At 35.1% G+C, this 23,635-nt stretch overlaps 1 pseudogene; it reads right to left on the bottom strand.

Moving 5' to 3' along the window:
* Nucleotides 1–336: 336 nt before the first annotated feature.
* Nucleotides 337–23,635, bottom strand: part of LOC129482503 (small ribosomal subunit protein eS26-like) — a 99,758-nt pseudogene continuing 76,459 nt past the window's right edge.

The following is a 23,635-nucleotide window of genomic DNA, read 5'->3' as shown; positions in this document are numbered from 1 at the left end:
AATTTATAATATGACTGTTGTTTAGGTCTACCATTTTGCCATCTGTTTTCTATACAGTTTACTTTGTTCTTTTCTTCATTCTTTCCTGTATTCTTTTAATCAAGTATTTTTACTATTACATTTTAATTCTGCTGTTGCTTTTTTAGCTATATTTCTCTGTACATTTTAGTGATTATTCTATGGTTATAATATGCATCTTTAAATTATCACAGTCCTTTTAGAGTTAATATAGTACCACCTAATGTTGCAGTGATCCGAGATCATGCCCCTGCACTCCAGTCTGGGTGACAGACTGAGACTCTCTCTCAAATATATATATACATATATATATAAATATTTTACTTCATGGGAAGTGTACAATAGTAACTCTAAGCAGACTGTCATAAATTAAGGGTACATATTATAACCCATACAAAATACCCAGAGGTGGAGCCGAAATGTAAACAGAGAAGTTAATACAGGATACTAAAAATATTCAGTTAACCCAAAAGAATGAAGCAAAGCAGGCAGAGAGGAACAAACTAGAGGGGACAAATGGAAAAACAATAGCTAAATAGTAGGCATAAGTCTAGTCACGTTAGTATGTTTAATGCAAAGGGACTTAAGACCCCAAAGACTTAAAAGTCACTGATGGTTAAATCAGACAAAAAAGACCCATCTCTATGCTCTCTATAATGGAAGCACTATGAAGACAGATTTAAAGAACAGAAAAAGATACACCAGACATACTGCAAACCCAAGAAAACTGGTAATATTATTCAGATATCCGACAAAGTAGATATCAAGACCAGAAATATTACATAAGGTACAACATGGCAAATTAGGAAAAGATAAAATTTATTACAGTCATGATGTTCATAAAAGTATAAACAATAAGATATTTCCAAATACATGAAAAACTGAGAGAACTAAAGATAAAGCAAATCATAATCACAGCAGAAATTTTTTACACTATTCTTTGTAACTTATAAAACAATTGTAAAAATTCACTGACAATCTAGAAAATCCAGACACTATCTATCTGAACAAAATCTGAACACCTTGAGTTTAAATATATATTCCTGTGCATGTGAAACTTTTGTCAAGACAGACCATATGCTAGACCATAAGTCTCAATAAATTTGGAAAGCTGAAATATCAGAGTAACTTTTTAGAACCAAAACAAAACTAAAACAGAAGTTGTAACAAACTACACAGAAAAGCCCCAAATATTTGGAAATCAGATACTCCACTTAAAAATAACAGATCAAATTAAAACACAAAGGAAGTAAGAAAATATTTTAATTAAATGGTAATTAAAACAATATATCAAAGTTTGTGGAATCTATCAATGTAGTGCTTATAGCCTTCAATGGGTATATTAGAAAATAAATAAGGTCCAAAATAGAAGACTTAATAGTCTCAAGATTAAGAAGCTACTAAAAAAAAGAGCATATTAAAACCAAGATAAGATGAAGGAAAGAAATCAATAATATAAAAAACAGATAAAGAGAAAATTAGCAAATCAAAGATTGATTCTTTTAAATGACAAATAAGACAGTAAAAAAAAAAAACTGAAAAGAGTAATCTAAGAAAAAATAATATTACCTATATCAGAAGTGGAAAGGTGAGATCTTACAGACAGTATAAGGGTTATTATAAGGAACTATCATGAGCAACTTTATACTACTGAATTTGACAAATCTGATAAAATGGACTATACTCTTTGAAAAACAGTATTAAGGCTGCCATTAAATGAAAAAGAAACTCTCAATCCTGTATTATTAAATAAACTGAAATTGTTCATTAAAATATCACGAAGGAAACTCCAGGCCCAGATCATTTCACTAATGAATTCTATCAAACATTCCACAAAGAAATTTGACCTTTGAACAGCACAAGTTTGAACTGCATATGATCTATTTATATGCAGACTTTTTTCAATAAATACATTGGATACATTTTTGGAAATTTGTGACAATTTGAAAAAACTCAACTGCGTAGTCCAGAAATATCGAAAAAATTAAGAAAAAGGTATGTCATGAATGCATAAAATAGATGTAGACACTAGCCTATTTTTATCATTACCATAAAATATACACAAATTATAAAAAGTTAAAACTTATCAAAACCTACCCACACATACTCATAGATCCTACATGGTGCCATTTGCAGTTGAGAGAAATGTAAATATGTGGTATTAAATCCTAACTGCATAAAATTAGCTGTAGTACACCCACTATTATTGTAATAATTCTGTAGCCACCCCCTTTTGCTACAGTGGGGAGCTCAATTGTATCTGCTTAAAATGCCATGTGACCCTAATCATGCCAGCAAAGTTTCTCCCTCCAGTAAATTGCATGTGGCAGCAAAACAAAAGCTCTCACAGTTCTCATATTACTTTTCATAGTGTCTCATGTAATACCATAAACCTTAACACCATGGGACCCATATGAAGTGCCACTGGTGATACTGGAAGTACTCCTAAGAAGCAGCAGAAAGTCATGACATTAAAAGAAAACGTTTAATTGCTTAAAAGGTACCATAGATTGAGGTCTCCAGCAGGGGCTACTTGTCATTTCAAGATAAATAAATCCAGTGTGAGGACCATTGTTAAAACAAACAAAAAAAGGAAATTCATGAAGCCATTGTTGCAGCTGTGCCAACAGTGTGAAAACCTTGCACTTTTGCAAAGTATCTTTTTATCTATTGAAAATGCATCTTTTCTGTGGGTACAGGATTGCTGTAAGGCATACCTCTAGGGTGCAAGATGATCCAAAGCAAAAGGAAGGTGAAGGTTCTAAATCTGGAGAATTTAATGCCAGCAAAGGATGGTTTGATAATTTTAGAAAGAGGTTTGGCTTAAAAACAGTCAAGCGGCGACAGTGCGAGACTCCGTCTCAAAAAAGAAAAAAAAAAGTCAAGCAGGAGAAGCAGTTCCCAGATGCCATTAAGAAAATCATTGAAGAGAAAGGATATCTGCCTGAACAGGTTTCTAAACAGATGAAAGTGCCCTACTCTGAAAAAAAAAAAATTGCCAGAAAGGACATTTATTAGTAAGGAAGAGAAGTGAGCACCAGGATTTAAGGCAGGAAGGGATGGGCTAATTCTACTGTTTTGTGCAAATGTACTTGGGTTTATGATCAGGACTGACCTTATCTATAAAGCAGCTAACTCCTGAGCCTCGAAGGGAAAAGTTAAAACACCAGCTGCCAGTCTTTTGGTTGTAAAACAAAAAGGCCTGGACAATAAGAACTCTTTTTTTTCTGTATTGGTTTCATTGATGTTTTGACCCTGATGTCAAGAAGTACCTTGCAGTAAGTGAGTGCCTTTTAAAGTTTTTTTTTTTTTTTTGATTGGACAATGTCCCTGACCCCATGAGTTCAATACTGAAGGTGTCAAAGTGGTCTATTTGTCCCCAGACATAACATCTCTAAATCATCCTCTAGATCAGGGAGTCATAAGGACCATTAAGCCTCATTACACACAGTACTTTATGGAAAGGATTGTCAACACTATGCAAGAGAACCCTGACAGAACATCATGAAAGCCTGGAAGGATCACAGCACTGCAGATGCCATCATTGTTATACAAAACGCGGTGAAAGCATCAAGCCCAACACAACACACTCCCCTGCTGGAGGAAACTGTGTCCAGATGTTGTGCATGACTTGACAGGATTTCCAACAGAGCCAACCAAGGAAATCATGAAAGAGATAGCGAACATGGAAAAAAGGGTGGTGAGTGAAGGCTTTCAAGATATAGACCTTGGAGAAATTCAAGAGCTAACAGATAACACACCAGAGGAATTAACAGAAGATGACGTGATGGAGACAAGTGCTTCTGAACCAGTACCAGATGATAAGGAAGACGACACAGAAGCAGTGCCAGAAAAACAGTCTGGCAGAAGGTTTCTAATTATTCAAGTCTGTGTTTGACTTCTTTACAATATGGTTCCTTCTATGATATGGGTACTACAAATAAGTAAACAGTGGAAGAAGGACTGTACCATATAGAAACATTTTTGGAGAAATGAAAAAGCAAAAAAGCTAGAAACTATATTTCCATACAGTTACACCAAGTGTACCATTTCTGCCACCTGTGATACAGTAAGAACAACCTCCTCTTCCTCCTCCTCAGCCTATTCAACATAAAGATGAGAATGAAGACCTTTATGATGATCTACTTTCACGTAATGAATAGTAAATATATTTTCTCTTCCTTATGTCTCTTAGTAACATTTTATCTCTCATTCACTTTATTGTAATAAAATAGTATGTAATACATATAACATAAAAATATGTGTTAATTGACTAGTTATGTTATCTGTAAGGCTTTCAGTCAACAGTAGGCTATTCGTAGTTAAGTTTCCGGAGAGCAAACAATTGTCCACAGATTCTCAACTATGGGAGAGACTGCACCCCTAATCTCCATGTCTGTTGTTCAAGGGTCAAGTGTACTAGCAAATAGAGCACTATACTAAATACATTTTATGAAGCCTAATGCTAACATCTGACAAAAATAATTTTTAAAAAGGAAACCACAGGCTAATGGCCATCACGGACATAGGTGAATAACTCTTAAATAACTAGTAGAAAATTGAATACAGTAATATATATACAAGAAAGATAACAGTGACCAATTGGATTATATCAAGAATGCAATGTTGGGCTAACACTCAAAAGCCCAATAACTGACCAATGCAGTTTCCCATAATAAGAGAATAAAGGGGAAAACATGATTATATTAATAAATGTAGAAAAACATTCAGTAAATTTATCACATTGTTATTATAAAAATTATCAGCAAACTGGCACTAGAATAAAACTTGCTCAATTTGGCAATGGGCATCTACAAAAAAATTACAGCTAGTTTCTTAATGGTAAGAAATTAAATATTTTCTCCTAAGACTGAAAAGAAGACAACCCAATTGAAAAGCAGCTGCAATGTGAAAATACTACCGTTTTCATATAATAGTAACAAATCTGGAAAATAAAATTTAAACTTATTCATTTACAATAGCATCAAAACCACAAATCAAATAAATTTAACAATTTAATCTAATTTATTAAATTGTTAAATTTTAATAATGTTTCTATATTGAAAACTACAAGGTATGCTTCTATACTAAACACTATAAAAGACATCTATGAGAAATTATAGACAACCTAATAAATGGAGAACTACAGACTCAACATTGTTAAGATGTCAATCCCCCCTAAATTTATCTATAGTTTTGATGTAATCAAAATCAATTTCTCAGTTGGGCTTTTTAGGAAATTGACAAGACAATTCTAAAATTTAAGTGAAAATACAAAGGACCCAGTGTAGCCATCTCCTTCCTCTATAAAGCCTTGAAATAACAAAATTTTGGACTCACACTACTTAATCTCAAGATTTACTATTAAACTTCAGTGAAAAAGAATGGCATAAAGAAGGAAAAAAGAGAGTTCAAAAAAGATCCATACATATATGGCCAATTTATTTTTAACAATGGCATTAGATAATTCAGTAGAAAAAGAAAAATATTTTGATCAAATGGTTCTGGAACAACTGGAGATTGATGAAAACAAGTAACTTCAACTACATTTGAAAATGATTTGAGATAGATGTTATATTTATGTCCCAAAGCTTCTAGAAGAAAAGTTAGAAAACTATTATTTGCAAACTTGGAGTAAGCAAAGATTTAATAGTAAGTAATAAGCACTAAAAATAAGAGACTCAAACTGATATACTGGACTTAAAAATTTAAAAAGTCTGTTTATCGAAAAACACAAGCCTGGGCAACATTGCAAGACTCTGTGTCTAAAAAAATTTTTTTTATAAATTAGCCTGGTGTGGTGACATATGCCCATAGTCCTAGCTGCTCGGGAGGCTAAGGTGGAAGTATTGCACAAGGCCAGGAATTTGAGGCTGCAGTGAGCTATGATTGTGCCACTGCACTCCAGCCTGGGTGCAAAGTGAGACCTTGTCTCAGAAAAACTCCAAAAAACAAAAATGAAAAGATGGGGAAAGAGAGTTGGGACTGACTGCTTAATGGGTATGGGTTGTCTTTGGGGTGCTGAAAATGTTTTGGAACTAGTTAAGGATGGCAGTTGCAAAACATTTTGAATGCACTAAATGGCTACATTATGTTAGTTTCACCTAAATTAAAGGAAAAGAGATGGGGGAGAAAAGGAGAGGGAGAATAGCAATAAGGGAAGAGCCAGTGGCAAATTTGGGTCATTTTAAAATTTAGAGCATAACAGCATTAAAAGGAGAAGAAAGAAAAGAAAAAGAAAGGAAATGGAAAGGAAGACAGGCAGGCTAAGACACTTAATGAAAGAAACCTTGGCAACACATATATTGAACAAGAAATGTATGTCCCAGTAATACAAAGAACGCTTCCAAATGAAGAGCGAATAAACAATCCAAAGTAAAACTATTTGTAGTGTGATACTTTACACACATTACAAACAATTCTCATAGAGCAGAGAGGTTGAATAAATTGTGGTGCATCCATGGAGTTAAGCACCAAGCATAACAGAATGAGGAATATCTCTTTGAATACATATGAAGTGATTTCCAGGACATATTAAGTGGAAAAAGAAAATTGCAAAAAAAAAATCTATAGTATGCCACCAATCATGTACGAAGGAAGGGGATATAAAATATACATGTGATATATGATAAAATATACACCTATCTGCCCACTTGTGAACAAGAATAAAAAGAGAAAAAAATAAACCAGAAACTATTAAGACTAGTTAACTCTAGGGGTTGGGTGAGATTAGGGTGGAAAGAATGGAAGAATAGAATCAGTGTAGTAGGGATGATGGGGGAGTGATATTTCTCACAGTCCTAATTTTTAGAACCATAGTAATATTTCACATATACAAAACATAGTTAAAATAATCCAAAAGGTGAGGGAACTCAAAATGGAATATAAACAATAAAAAAACCTGCCTGATTATATGATTAATGTAACCATACTGCAGGGGATAGGAAAAAAAAGATAACTAACCTAAATACGTTTAGAAATAGTATGTCAACTGAACACTGTTAAGGATAAAGAAAAAAGAACTATATTTAAATGCTGTGCTGTAGTTAGTGATTTCATTTTTAAAGGGGTATAATTTAGCAATTCTGAAATTACTTTAAGTGTATATTGCATTGAAGAAATAACAAAACACATTGTAGATAATGAAAGGTAGGTTTCTCACTGTTGAAGAAACAAACCACAAATAAGCCAAGAGGGAAGAATAAAATGAACCCTATGATGATGGATTATAATCCACAACAGTTTGAACTCGTGATTTTTAATAAAGATATACTATCTATAGTATTCTACATACTATTAGTATATATATTTAAGATAGATAAGTGAATACAGACAATATAGGGGTGTGTGTATATGTGTGTGTATGTAAACGGACACACAGCTCCCAGCTCTAGGCTTAGAAGCAATAAAACCCCGTTAGCAATGAATACACTTAATACCAAGATCTTGGTTTCTAAATACTATTTTCCAATATGAAGAACTAGAACTCCTTGAGGAAATGGTTGATTACAGGCACGAGGAAGGAAAATACAAGATAAACCTAGAACATCTTGTGATACCAGAAAATAAGAAGTGGTCAAAAAATTATGGGTTTGTATTAAAAGAACACAGGGGCCAACTTAAAGGACCTCCCAATGATCAAATTCAGAAAAAAAAAAATGAAAATCAAACACAAACAATGAATGCAATATATAACAATCCATAAAATAAGATATCCACAAATCCATACTGATGTAAAATAACAACTGAGTACAAATAAATGGGGAAGAAGGACAGATCTTCCTTACAGTCAAATTCTAATAAGTAGAGAAAGTATCATGGAAATAGAAACCATCACTAGGTAAACACCATAATCATAATTGCTGTAGGCGAGAATCTTCAATTAATACTGAAATTAGATGAAATAAAATATTTGCATAGTCTCAAAGTATTTCCTCATAAAATATTAATTACAAAGAAAGGAAACAGTAACTTTGCAGTGGATAAACCTGGCAGACACTACCTTAATAAAGTGATCATATTTAATACCAGCAGAAATAAGACATTGACATCACGTACTCCAGATGATCCACTGAAAAGGGCACACTATTACTACTGTGTTATCTTTTGTCAAAAGTGCATAACCTTAATCTAATAATAACAAATATCAGACAAATCCAAATTGAGGACTAGTGTACAAAATTATGGTCTGGTATTTCTCAAATTTGTCAATTAAGTGAAATACAAAGAAAGACTGAGGGAGCTCTCCCAGATTTGTAGTCAGGAGAGAGGGCAAAGGAAACATGCCAGATAAATGCAATAACGGATCTTGAATTGGATCCTGGACTAGATAAAAAGGACATCAGTAGCATAACTTGAAAAACCTGAATATGGTCTGCAGATTGGTTGACAGTATTATATTAATTTCCTGATTTCAGTAATCATTGTATGTAATAATGTTATAATAATGATTATATAAAATGCTAACATCCAGAAAGCTGGGTACAGAATACACAGGAACTCTACTATTTTTGCAAATTTCCTATAAGTCCAAAATTACTTCAAAATTGTAATTTAAAAGTTGGGAAAAATACACAAATTTTACTAAAGAAGATTTACAATTGGGTAACTTCATGCAAAACTGGTTGCCTTCTTAAGTGGTCAAATTTCAAATTGAAGTCACAACAAAATATCACCTCACACCCACTTAATAGATAAGACTGACAATTTCCAATGTTGGCAAAACTGGACAGCAACTAAAAATCTCATATCACTGGTTGGGAGTGTGAAAAGCGTCCACCTCTTTAGAAGACTCTCTGTTTCCTATAAGTTAAGCAAAATCTGTCTTATGATCAAACAATTCAATTTTTAGGTATTTACATAAGAGATCTGCTAACATTCAAAACAGCTAAAAACTCGAAACTACTCAGGTGTCCGTCAACAAGAGAACAGATAAATAAACTGCAATATGACCATTTAGTGAAATATCACAACTATAAAAAAGTTTTTAAACTGCATAGAGAATAGCATGGATAAATCTCAATATGATTATGAGTGGAAGAAGCCAGACACACACTATGTGATTCCACTTACATTAATTTCAAAACAGGCAAAACTTATCTATGATCATAGAAATCACAACATTGTTTTTTTGAGAAGGTGTTTTGTTGGAAAGAGGCAGTAGGGTAGGTTCTCAAGTAATAAAAATATTCTATCTCCTGAATGGGATAGTAATTACTTTTAAGAAAACTTATTGAATTATACAATTACTATATATCAATGCACTTAACTATGTAAATTTTACTTATGTAAAAACATGTTATTAACAATAGGGAAGCTCCACATCTATGGATATGTAATAATCAGATAGAAATATTAAAATATTTATATATTGCGTAAGATATAAAAGAAAGTTATAGAACAATATAAAAACATACGAGTGTGTATATATACACATTCAAAAATAAAATTGTAAAAATGTTTATGGGAGAATAAGAAGTGTTATGATTTCTCCAGCTTATTTGAAAATACTTAAAATTAACACGAAGTAAATATGGCAAAATACTGATAATGATCGAACCAGTTCCAGTTCCTTGTACATGCTAGTTCACTGTTCTCTTCTCCTCATACACTGTATGTTTACAATGTGTTCATAATGAAAAGTTTTATAAAATGCACAGCAGGGTAAATCTTTCATTGCCAAGAACAAGTGAATATGAATGTATTACACAGGTTTAAGAATTTATTAAGAAAAGAAACAAAAGAATACAGAAACAATATATATAAGTAAATTAGAACCTTAAAAAATCCAAAGACCTGATTGAGGGAGAGGGAAGGGGAAGGCTAGTGATGCTAAACATCCACTAGTTAAACTTATTCATTAACAAAGGCACAGCAGAAATAACTATAACTGGAATGAAAATGGAAATTTAATAGAATGATGAAAGAACACTTTGTATAACAATGCTAATGTGTTTGACCATCTGCATGAACTGTGATTTGCTAAGAGAAAACAGGTTAAATTTGACACAAAACAAAGAACAAGCAATAACCATACAAAAAAAGGAAAAAACTTCTAGATTTCCTAATGCCAAACCAGCAAAAACAAAGCAGAGTCCAGATGATGTCACTGATGTGTTCACTTAAACACTGATAGTGAGACTAGAGCTTTTTTTTTCCCACTCTAGAACACAGTATAAGAAGAAAATCCTCAAAATTATTTTAACACAACCAGAATATCTGATATCAAAACATGACAAAAATAGCACAAGAAAGAAAAATCACAGATCAATTTCACTTAGTTGTATACTTGTAAAAATTCCAAATCAAATTAAAATACCCAAGATTAAGTAGTAAATTAAAAGAATAAAACATTTTTAAAACCAGTAGGGTCGGTCTGTTCATTCAAGGAATAAAAGGAAGTTGCAATAATAGTAAATTAATTATTAATAGTAAATTAATAATAGTAAATTAAACAGTGCTAAAAGTATTTTAAAGGAACAGTAAAATTGATTCTGCAAAAAAATTTGATTATATCTACCACCTGGTTTTGATTAAAATTCGTTAAAAAAGATAAAAGGTGGGAGCCTTTCCTAACATGGTAGACAAAGTATTTTGCACTTAAAATCAGCATTTTACACATTGATGATTAAGACCACCCATATACAAATAACTTACCTATTGGGAATAAGACCTGATACCACCCCCAGCAGAGTCCTGCCCAGCAAGATAAAACTGTAAACCAATAAATAAATTCAGTTTGTTTATCTAGGCAAATAGTTCTTCTATCATTGATAACATCTTTATATAGGCAAACAGCTCACCTAGAAAATGATTTGACCATCAGTACTCACATTAAGAACCTCATCTCACTTTCCCACCAATCTTAAAGTATTGCATGACAAATTTTGCCCATGTCTAATTAGTTCCCTGCCCAGATCCCAAAGCCTCATTTCTTGATTTTGAAACATTATTAAACCCCATCAAGGTGGTGTTTTCCCTTGCTGCAGGTAAGTTTAACAAACTCAGCTTTGCTTGATCATAGCTCTTTCTGGTGGTCTTTGGGAGAAAACGACCAGCAACAATGTGCCAGTCAAACCAAAGAAGCATACCATTAAACTCTGATTAAATCAAGGGTAGGTAATATTTCCATAACTGTTCAAGTGTTCTGATAGTAACAGTCTGTGGACTTTGTCAGCATAACTACAATCAGGATCAATATGAAGGGGGAAAATAGAAACTTTAAATATTTGTGAAGGATTTAGTCTATACTTTGAAAAAATCTGAAAAGCAACAAGAAACAGTAAGGTGACAACTTACCCCCAAAACAAAACGAAACAAAAACTTTATATACAAAAAATGAACAAGAAAATAAATTAAAAGAAAAACTCCCATCACCACAGTGAAAATATTAACAGTAATTAAAATTATTGAATAAGAAAAGACATACCTTGTCCTTGGATACGAAGACTTACTTAATATTTTTAAAAACCAATTCTCCCCTCAATTGATTTATTAAAGTTGATGAAATTGCAGTCTAAACTGTAATTTCTTCCAACGAGAAGACACATGAGACAGGAGGCAGAAGAAGAGACACACAAATCCACAGAACAAAAATGGAGCCAGTCACAGATGAGAGTACAGCATATGCGCAAGATGGCGGTACAGATAAATGGGCAATTATTGGCAAATAATCGCAAGTAATGGCAAGTAACTTGGCAACTTTAAGATTTCAAAACAAAAAAATTTCTCATGATTTAAGAATTTGAATTAAAAAAACACAAAAGAATTAGAATTTAACATATGTGAAGGGTTTTATGGACTCAGTATATATATCTTTCCAAAAATGACATGAAACTCAGAAGCCATAAAAGCGAACATGGTTATACTTGGACATATAACAATCATACACATTCTTATAACAAAAACAAAGTTAAAAAGTGTGTAAAAAATAGCTATAATGGTTGACAATCCAAATCTTATTTCCCAAAATAGTAAATGAGCTCTTCAAAATCAGGAAGAGACTAAATCCTCCTCCCACCCACAAAATTGGACATAAAGAAGAAATTAAAAAATACAGATGGCTAATAAACATGAAAAAATGACCAAACTCAAAAACAAAAGAAATACAATTTAAGACAATAGTTTGGGTGATCACATTGGCAAAAATGTTAAATATTTATAAAATCCATTGTCTGTGAGGTTGTAGGAAAGCTGGCAATCTCATACATTGCCATTTGAGGATAAAGTTGTTAACCACATTTTTGAAGGCAATCTTGCATTAATTTTCAAAATATAAATATAAGGTGTGCACATACTTAATCCCAGTAATTCAACTGATAAGTAATTTATTATATTATAGACAAATGCAAAATTATTGATATATAGGGAGGTTCATTGCACAGAAATTTGGTGCTAACATAAATATCTATGAGTGAGAAATGCTTAAAACATTTAATTATATTTCATCTACAAAACATTGATGTCATCATTCAACAAATGACACAGATGTGTATGTATTACTGAAAAAGAAAAAGGCCATTGAATAAGGGCTGTTAAATGAAAGAGGTAATTTGCAGAAAAATGTGTTACAATATGGCCACACATGTGGATCGTTCCCCAAAATGGCTTGTGTGTTTGTGTGCATCTATCCACTAAAAGAATGCATGTAGTTCGCTTAATAGAGGAAAACTATAGGGACAGAATTGGAAGAGAGGAGGGCATTTAATTTATATATTATTTAAATATGCTTTGAATTTTTGAAAAAAAATCATGCAGAGTTTCTTTTTAATATATTCTGTATTTTTCAGTTTACCATGTGGCAAATGAAAATTATAAATGTATATTTATGGGAGCACTGAGCAATTCCACCATTTTGAGCATCTTGTGTAATATTATATCCTCTACTGAGGCTCCTGGGATTGAGTCAAGTGGCAGCAAGGGAAACAGTCACCATGCCCAAATTAAAGTCTCATCGATGATATCCCAACATGAGCATTTCTCAGTTAAGCATTTCTTATCTGCAGGAGGCATCCACTGCAACACAGGAAAGAGAAGAGTCTCCATGCAGAAGGAAGACTGTGTCATTGTTTTGGTGAAGCTGGCAGTAGAAGGAATGGCACCAACTCAACAAATCCACCTTTTGTGGCCATCACCTGCAAGGACACAGTGGGGAAAAGTGGTAAAGGTGAGAAACACATTTCCTAAGGAGTCATGGGGCTATGAAATTCCTCTTTAATCTTCCCCCTACTTGTGCTAGAACAAATATACCCACAGTACACAGAGAAAATCTCATTTCTAGCACCTGGGTCCATGATGAGGCCAAAACAATGACAGTAAAACTTCCTAATGTCACGGATGCCAGATATTGGTGCTGCTTTTTCTCCTTTTGCTAGGCTCAAAAGTAATAGCCATCAACAACCTCGGGTTTCATGTCTGTCTCTTCCCATCTGGTTTCTTAAAGCTCTAGGTCATTCATTGATTTGATCAGTTATTTCAGACCAGTTTGTCAACCTTCCAGTCTAACAGTTATGGAGAAGTTACTGTGTCTTCTATGTACAACAATTTTCTAGCATCACAATGGATCAAGCCATGAAGGAGTTCAGTTTACTAGATGAGAGAAGTTAAGGAAATCCTTCATATTAACAGTAAATGTACTGAGATGTAGAAAAGCCACGAAGGTGTATAAGAAAAGCTGCATCTCTTAACATATTATGAAGTCTTAGAATCAATTAGAATGTAATCAAACATCATCAATATTCAGAAAATTAACAGCTCAATTTCTACTAAGACATGGCTTCTCCCAGAAAGCAAGGACTATTTTAACTAACACCTTACCTTTAGTGGGCGGCCTAGGCAATGCATAGGTGAGGAGGCTTTTTGTCTAAGGGGTGTTGTTTTGGGAATTCGCGGATAACATTCACTCCCAGAAGAGTTCCCAGGAAGTCATCTTCTGAGGTTTAAAAAAAAAAAGAAAGAAACACCACTTCCAATGAAACAAGCAATGCAGCTGGAATCTGGAAATTCCTTGTCTGCTACTCTTTAATATTGATTTAATTTGGAATCTACCCCTTACTTACACAGTTCTGAAACCATAACCATCTAGTCCATAACTACACATTTCAATGTCAGCACACTGCATCAGGGACCTTCTCTCTTGCACATTTCCAGACCCGACTAGATCACCTGAATCCCACGGAAAGTTATGTCTCTTTCTGTTTTAAAATCATTTGTCTTCTACTGCTTAGTCAGGTTATTCACAAAATTACTCTCAGACAATCTACTTATACATCTTTTTTTCAATAAAAGTTTATTGAGAACCTGTTCTATGACAGGCAATCCACAAGGTGCTTGTATCACAAAAAAAAGAACTGAAAAAGTATCTGGACATAAGAAATTAAAAGTCCACTGGATGAATCAATTATATAAAAAGCTGAGACATAATGGTCTTATGGTGGCAGATTCAGTTTTGGGCTCGGATTGCCAAGGAAGACCTGTTGTGACCACTCGTCTTTAACTCCCCAGAACTGTATCCACTCTCAGCTGGCTCTCAGATGGGTTTTCATGCTATTTAACTGGAAACAAATGTCATCAAACTCAAGAAGAGCAAGATCTATTGACTCCTTCCATCCTAGGCCTGTTTCCTATAAACATGCAGTTCCCTGCCCACATACCTGCAAGGGTGTCCAAGAGACCACAGGTAGGCATGGAGAGCCACTGACCAGGGAGTAAGTTGTCAGCTCATTCTCTGGAGTTTTCTTTAATTCATTCTCTTGCTTCCTGACAAGTCAATAAACAAATTTAGTAATATTTATCACAATGTGGTAGCTTACAATCCTATTGTCAAACATACTTTCTCCAACATAATTTTAGCTAACATTTCTAAGACAGGTATTTTATAAATGTTGTTTTTATCATATCTGAAAGTTAAGGCAAGGGCATGGACAGTTTCGCTTCCCTAGAGGCTCTATCATCACCTGACATAAAAGAAAAAGAGAAAAAATAACATTTTAAGAAAAAAATGCAACTAAAATACATACATTTGTATGTTCATATAAAACACACACACACACAATCTAATTTAACAATAAAACATTCAGTAAGTATGGGTATCCTGTGCTGGGAAAACACAGAGGTTGCTAAGCCCTTTGTGTGTCACATGCACAGGCTTCAAATACGCACTGCCCTCCCTTTACCCTATAGGTCCAGTGGACACAGAGAGTGGCCAGCTAATGACTACGTTAGTAAGATAAAATATTCCCATTCTATTAAGTGTTATAAAACAAAATTTATACCATTATACAGAGCAATATGATCATGGTCTATTAGCACCCAGTGAAGCCCAAGGAAAGCTTCTAAGAATTCCACTGGTGAAGGACATGTTTCTAGCTCTACAATTTTCTTAAGACCATCTTTACAAAAAATACATTTCAATAATTTCTAAATATCTGGAAAGGTTGGATTAAAGTAAACTACTCTTTTTTAAAACAATAGTCTAAAATTTGGCCCAAAACAATAATCTAGTGAAAGGCAATATTTATATGCAATAATCAGGACTATCCTAACCACTCTTCATTTAAAAGACATACATAAATAAAATATCTTGATATATGATTTGGAAGAAAGCATTAATACAAAATCATTTTCAACAGCATCAATATAACTAGAAAGTCTAGATATGATAAAATGATATAACTCTATTCAGAATAGCCTCATAACAGTGGCTTACATGTGATTTACTGATCTCAGCCCTGCTGATTACCTAAGGGACAAATGTAAAACTGTGCGTATCTCAAACAGATGTGCTAATACTCTCTGAAGCCATCTGCAAAACAATGCATCATAAATTTTACCAAACATATTTACAGGTTTTCTTGAATTGTCCTGTCCCTGTCAACCATGAAGATATCTTGAAATTACAGATTCATGTAAAAGTGTAATGTTTTAACTTTACAAAAAAAGTTAAGCCAAGAACATACAATAGCTGAAGTGTAATGTTTTAACTTTACAAAAGAAGTGAAGCCAAGAACATACAATAGTTAAAACTATTTGTGCATTTGTCTTCTGAATAAAAACATACTGATACAAGGCTACCGTTTTAATTCATTCTGTTGTCTCCTGACAAGTTAATAAACACATTTAGAAATATTTATCACAATGTGGTAGCTTACAATTCTATTTCCAAACATACTTTTCCCAAAATAATTTTAGCTAACATTTCTAAGACAGATACTTTATAAATGTTTTTATCACATCTACATCTTTTATCATAGAATAGCATACATGTAGTAGTTCTAGATAATCTGAGTCCAATAGAACTTTCTGTGGCAAAGAAGTGTCATAATTCTATCCTATAATATCAATTATGTTGATAATACATGGTGTAGAGTAAACTTGAGAAAAATCACTAAATGGGTGAAGAGTGCAATCAAGGTGTTTCAGCCTGTCACTAACTGTGTTAGGGACAAGTTCCCATTTTATTTAATATAGTATCTTCAAGATAGACAGCACCTTTTCAATGATTAGGAGAGATATAAAATAAAAATAAAGATAGTATTACTTACAGGTCCTGAGAGATATATGGCATGCCTGGAGTCCACACGCAGAGGTCAGGAAGCAAGAGAGAGAGAGGGAGAGAGAGAGAGAGAGAGAGAGAGAGACACCCATGGGCCAATGCCCTTATTGGGACAAGGGTACTATTCAAACAGGTTTTCTGTGGAGACTTTTAAGTGGTGGGTTTAAAGTAAGCAGGCATGAGTTCCCTGGGGTCACACTGTGACTGGGAGGTAGACACTGGCTCCATGAGGGGTATGGGGTTCAAGGGGCTTGTCAAGTAGATTGCATCAAGCTGTCCCATGATGAAGTGGTCCAAAGGAGGCAGCTGGATAAGGCAGCTATCTGGACCAACCACACTGAGGAACGAGAAGGAGGTGTAGAACTGGAAACTGTGCAAAAGTGAGTAAGCCTTGCTTCTGGTATAAGAAAGTTAAACTTATACTCAAGATGGATGCCGAGGCAACATAAAATTATTAAGAATTCACTACATGCTTCCAATGACCATACCCAAAAGGACACACTGCTCAGGCCTCAGGGACATTCTCTCAATCACACATCTCATTCTAGCCCAATATCATCTTCATTCCCAAAAAGGAGAAACTGTTCAAACATTCTTGATACCCAATACCTTTCTGCTATAAGCTAAGCAGAGAAATGTCAAACATCCTAGAATCTCTAGGAATGAAAACCATGGAAGACTTACCATGTGATTAATGTTGATACATGATTTGATTACAAGAGGCTTCCCAAAATAGATCAAATTATTGCCTAGTTAAAACAATCCCCCACTGGCTATAAACATAGTTGCCAGGCACAGTGGCTCATGCCTGTAATCCCAGCACTTTGGGAGGCCAAGGAGGGCAGATCACCTGAGGTCGGGAGTTTGAGACCAGCCTGGCCCACATGGTGAAACCCTGTCTCTACAAAAACACAAAAATTAGCAGTGTGTGGTGGCACGTACCTGTAATCCCAGCTACTTGGGAGGCTGAGGCAGGAGAATCGCTTGAACCCTGGAGGTAGAGGTTGCAGCAAGCCGACATCGTGCCACTGCACTCCAGTATGGGTGACAGAGCAAGACTCAGCCTCAAAATATATATATATATATTTTAACTGCTCCTTGCAGAGCAGGGCTAACCCATAGACAGTGTTCCCATGGTAGCCCAGAGATAAATTTAGAATGAGTGATATTGCTATGGGATCTTCTAGGAAACTTCACAGAGATGAGCACTGAAGCCAATGAGAATCAAAATGTCAACGCTGTGTTGTTGAGTTGTAAGTGCAATGAGAACTTTGTTTTCCTTCATAGCTCTCCCCTCAAGAAAGCACAATGCAGCAAACAGCAACATTCCTGATCCAATCTACAGGGTCAGTAGTGATGTCGTCTCCATCATTCCTAATTCTAATGATCTGTGTCAGTCTAGCTAAAGGATTGTCAATTTCACAAATCTCTGCACACACCCAACTTTTGGTTTCGTTTTTTATGTCATCAGTTTTAGCTTAAATCCCTATTGTTTACTTCCTTCTGCTTGCTTTGGATTTCATCTTCTAGTTTAGTCTTTTTCTTGTTTCTTAAGGTGGAAGCTTATGTCATTTATTTACCTTCCCTTTTTTTCTGATACAGTTATTTAAAACTATAAATATCCCTCTAAGCATGTCTTTAGTTGTATCAAATTCTATGCAAAATGTTTTCTAGATTCCTTTTATTTTTTAGACAGGGTCTCACTTTGTCGCCCAGGCTGGAATGCAGTGGTGCAATCTTGGTTCAGTGCAGCTTCTATCTGCTGGGCTCAAGAGATTCCCCTACCTCAGCCTCCTGAGTAGCTGGGACTACAGGCACGCACCACCATGCTCAACTTATTTTTTGTATTTTTTGTAGAGATGGGGTTTTGCCATGTTGCCCAGGTTGGTCTTGAACTCCTGGCCTCAAGTGATGTGCCCACCTAGGCCTCCCAAAGTGCTGGAATTCCAGGTGTAAGCAACCACCCTGGCCTTTCTAGTTTCTTTTAATATATATATATTTTTGACCAATGGGTTCTGTAAAGTGTGTTAATTTCCAAATATTTTGTGACCTCCAAATTTATTTCTGTGTTGACTTCTAATTTAATTCCTCTGTGGTCACACAACATACTCTACATGGTTTCAATCTTAAATTTATTGAGTACAGTTTTATAGCCTAACATATACTCTATCCTGGAGAATGCTCCAGGTATGCTTGAAACTAATTTGTATTTCTGCTGTTGGGTGGAGTTTTCTCTATCTATCTATCTGTCTGTCCGTCTGTCTGTCTATCTCAGGTCAAACTGGTTGACAATATTGCTGAAGTATGTTGTAACCTCAATGATGCTCTATCTAATTGACTTATCAGTGATTAAGAAGAGGGTATGAACAAAAGTTTTTATTGTTGAATTGCCTATTGATCCCCTCAATCATGTTAGTTTTCAGTGTATGTGATTTTGGGCAGTGTTGTTAGTGCTGATATGATTATAATTGTTACATATTCCATATTAACCCTTCTATCATTAAATACTAACCTTCTTCCTCTCTAGCAATACTTTATCTTAAAGTCTCTTTTTTTCTGATGTCAGAATAGCCACTTCTGTTCTCTTCTGGATTCGCAGGATATAGCTTTTTCCATCTTTTTACTTTCAAACTATTTGTATCTTTTGTTCTAAAGTGTCTCTTTTGTAGACAGCATATAGTTAGTTGTTCATGTTTAAAAAACAACGGAATTTCCTAATCTCTTAAAAATTTAATATAATTGTCATATGGCTGGGTTTATGTCTGTCATTTTCCTATCTGTTTTCTATATGTCTTATTGGTTCCTCTGTTCATCTTTAACTGCCTTCTTTTGTGTTAAACAGATCTTTTCGGTTATTCTAATTCTTCGGTTGTTCTTTTAATATTTTTTGAATTGTTTTCTTACTGGTGGTCCTAGTGTTTATAAAATACATCTTAAATGATCACAACCTCCCTCAGATTAACAATATATGTGTAACATGGCCTTTTATATGACTTGAAATCAATTTGAGAGAAGCAATTCTACTGCTCAATTAGTCCAGATTTCCAAAAGATACTGAAGCCATCATCAATCCAGGCATGTTTATAAAAGGGACTGTGAGTCTGAGATAGGAGACAGACACTACACACTAACAATTCTGTCACACTTGGACACAATGACACCATGACCACACTAAGTCATAGAGACCAGGATACAGGAACGATGACCCAGCCACATGGCTGACTACCATTATCACTGGAATGTTATAATTCCCTAAGAAGAATACAGTATTCTCTGGACAAAATGCTTACTATGAGAATTCCCACTGGTCTGTGAGCATGAAATGGTATAACTATTTCTGATACTTTGTCATACTTCAAGGGGAATGTTTAAACTCTTTCATATGACATCCACATTTTGGTCTACATGACCTGTGGAAATGGAGTAAAAATATGGGAAGATGAGAAATATACATGTCCATTTGTCAAATATGCATAAGAAAGGAGGCTTCACTATGTATCTGCATATAAAATGTACCAATTTATTACTCTACTAGGATGTCTGATATTATTCAAAATATAAATTGTGCAAAAATTCTAGGAGAGGAAAAGAGGACTCAAGTAACTCACCAGGTTATTAATGCCTTACAGTGTTTGGTTCAACAGACTTCGTAAAAACAATTCTAAGTTATTTAATAACACAACAAAAATAATCCAGGTTACATGTATTAAAAATTGGATGTTACCCTTGCAGTGCATCGTTTTGATCTTTCCTGGAGAAAGAAGCTGGTGCAAATGACAAAAACAGTACTTCTTTGGTGTGGAGGTAAGAATTCCAAGCGGCAAAATGTTGTCTTCCACCAATATCACTTCCAATCTGTAAAGGGGAAATCAGGGAGTTGAGAAACAAAACATTCCTAATGGAATATTTAGTAACAAGAGGTTGGTTGTAAGGAAATACAAGAACAATACTCGGTACTTGAAACATGACAGTATAGAAATAATTTTTTCTGAAACATTGGTCTCAAAGTTTCCTCAGCATACCCAACACAACACCATTCATTATGACTAGGCTCTCTCCTTAAACCCATTAGAAACCCACTGAAGAGATATAAAAGTGGCCAGAAAAATTCACATTTTAAAAACTTGGAAATTTAATCATTTCACATCTAGGAATGTTTAATGCAGCATGTAGCTGAAGACAGTACTTCTGTGCACACAAAATCACTCTCTTAGCTGATGAGAAAAACGAAAGACAAAGAAACCGATTAAATCCCAGTGACTGCTTGGCAAGCAAATTATATTGTGAAGATTACATAAGTAATATCTATTTTTCAATTTTCATATCCTTTTTTCACTTACTAGAGAAATGAAAAGTGAAAACCCCAAATCTCCTTGGATTTTGACCATCTCATTGCCCTCAAGAGGACAAGCATGACTTAGAAGATTATTGCAGCTCCAACAGAAGTGTGAATGGCTCAAGTGTAGGCATAGCTATTTCCCGCATTTTCACAACTCAAGTGCTGATTCCCCAGGGTCTGTTTACTATCAACATATTTATGTTGCCAATCAAGAACTCAAGAGTTGCAATTTCATCTCCAAACTGGGTACCTACAGATCAGTGTCCAATTCTATTTCTCTAGTGCATGTAAGCTGGTTAGTTTTCCAGTACCACAGTCCTTGCTGGGACCACATAGCTGAACAAACTGAACTCTCCTTCCATATAGTTTGCTTAGGTCAGGTAACTCTGCTGGACCTCATGTTAAGAGAAGTTATTATTTAACTCATTGTTTTCCCAGGTTTTTCAACAAGATCAGTTATTAAAGTTATCAGTGACACATGCAAACTTCTAAAAAAAGGGGCACTGTTTGCCTCAGAAACATGAAAGAAAATGAGCACTCTGGAGTACACTGCTCTGGGACACACTGATCCACCCTATCAAGTCATGGACACCAGCCCCCAACACAGCAATGACCCAGGCTCCATGCTGCCCAGCACAGACAGTGCCTTATAGAGTATTACGTAATCCCTAGAAAAGGGCAATATTTTAGTGACAAAATGCTTAGCGACCTGACCTGGCCCTTGAGGGTGGGATGGTAAAATTCATCCCCCTGAGGATGGGATGGAAAAATCATTTCTGATATTTTCTTTCATGTCACATCTCAAGAGAAAAGAATAAAGTTTCATGTGAGGCTAGGTGCCTTGTCTTTGTTGACCTGTGGGAATAGGGCAAACATGTAGAAACATGAGAATGATACAAGCATGTGTCTGCTGGTCCATCAAGCAAAAGAAGGTAGGATTCAGTTTATGTATCTATTAAATTAGCTAATGTACTGCTCTCCTAGGATGTTTCCAGTGTTATTCAACAATAGTCAATGTGTTTGTCTCTAGCTTCCATCAGTCCAAATACTGTCCAACATTTGCTGCCAGACAAATCATATGTGCAACCAGACTATCAGTTTGCTCAAAGTTCCAAGAAGATGTTGGCCCGATGAACATTCCATTCACAACAATGCATAGCATTTCCGTAAATTCAACCACCTCAGGATTACTTTACCTTCAAAGGTGACCCAATGGACTGGGGAGGAAGAAATCACAAAAAGCCATGATAAGGGAATAAACAAACAATGGTCTAAAAATCATTCGTAGCACTCAACCTGCTTGAGAGTGGGAGCGTGGCAATTTGCAGAAGTTGCACAGAGCTGCACTGTACCTGATTCCACTAAAAGTGATCACAGCAATGCAGGCAGGACACACACAGGTATGGTACTGTCCCGGGACGTGTGACTAGAAGAACTGGGCCGTATGCAGAGAGGGAAAGGCGGCCTCTGAACCCTCTCACCATGAGCTGCTTCCCACCTACTCTCAGCTCTCAGAGTGACGCTCACCAGGTGGTACTGCTGAGGACCCAGTGGCATTTGGGCACCGCATACCCCTTGGTCACACCCAACTTTCCTCTGCCACACTGCTGAGAATCAGCCTCTCTGGCACTCTCCACGCTTCATGCCCATAGAAAGATCATCAGCAAGACTGAGAAAGCACAAAAATTCTGGAAAAGAACAGAAGCCTCAGATGACTCACCAGAGTAAGGTCTTATAGCATCTGAATTAACTGACTCCGTAGTATAGCACCCATTAAATTCCTAAATACTTAAAACAGTAATAATCCAGGAAAAAAAGTATCAAAAATTAGATGTCACCTCAGCGTGTTTCGTTGTATTCTTTTTCAGTTGAGGAAGCTGGTAAAAGTGACATATCAGATCTTCATTTCCCAAGCTTTTCAACAAGATCAATTATTACAGTTATCAGTGACAAATGCAAACTTCTAAAAAAGGAGCAATGTTTGCCTCATATCTTCATTGGTGTAAAGGTTAAAAATCCATGCAACTCTAGTATCACATGGAACCTGCAAACCACAGGGGCAATTAGAGAAGTTGAGAAAGAAATCTTCCACATCGAATGTTTCCTGATAAGAAGTTATGAGGAATTATGATACATACTCACTGACAAGATCTATGTCCAGAAAAAAGTATACTTATTCCACAGAACAGGAGAATGTTTAAAGTCCTTTTTCCAAGACCTGTTCAGGTTAACCCTAAAGTCCACCTAGACATCAATTAACAAGGATCTCCCTTAACATGCATAGGAAAATCCACTGATGAAATATGAAGATTAGCCAATAAAATCCACATAACATTCCAAGGACTGGAAATGTAATCATCTCACAACATCTACTTGAATCACTCATATGTCTAGAATATTGTTTTATACAGACAGAAAAAAGGTCTGAATTCTTGGGACTGGGTTAGCAAGCAAATTTAAACAAATTAAAATATTCTCATGGTTAGAAATCACTCTTAATTTTCCAGATATTACGTCTGCCTAAAAAAAAATTGATAAGATCCACACAATCTTTGGAACTGATGATCTAAGTGACCTTAGTAAACTGCTCTCACTCAAAAGACTGTCACGTCCCAGATAACTGTATGGATGGCTCAAAGGTAGGCACAATCATATCTCATGGCGTCTCACTACATATGTGCTGGTTTTCCAGGGTCTGTTTACTACCAGTGGATGGATGCTACCGG

Source organism: Symphalangus syndactylus, chromosome 5 (genome assembly GCF_028878055.3).
Source record: "Symphalangus syndactylus isolate Jambi chromosome 5, NHGRI_mSymSyn1-v2.1_pri, whole genome shotgun sequence".
NCBI lineage: Eukaryota > Metazoa > Chordata > Mammalia > Primates > Hylobatidae > Symphalangus > Symphalangus syndactylus.
The sequence above is the reverse complement of the archived record's forward strand: the minus strand, read 5'-3'. Positions and strand labels throughout refer to the sequence as shown.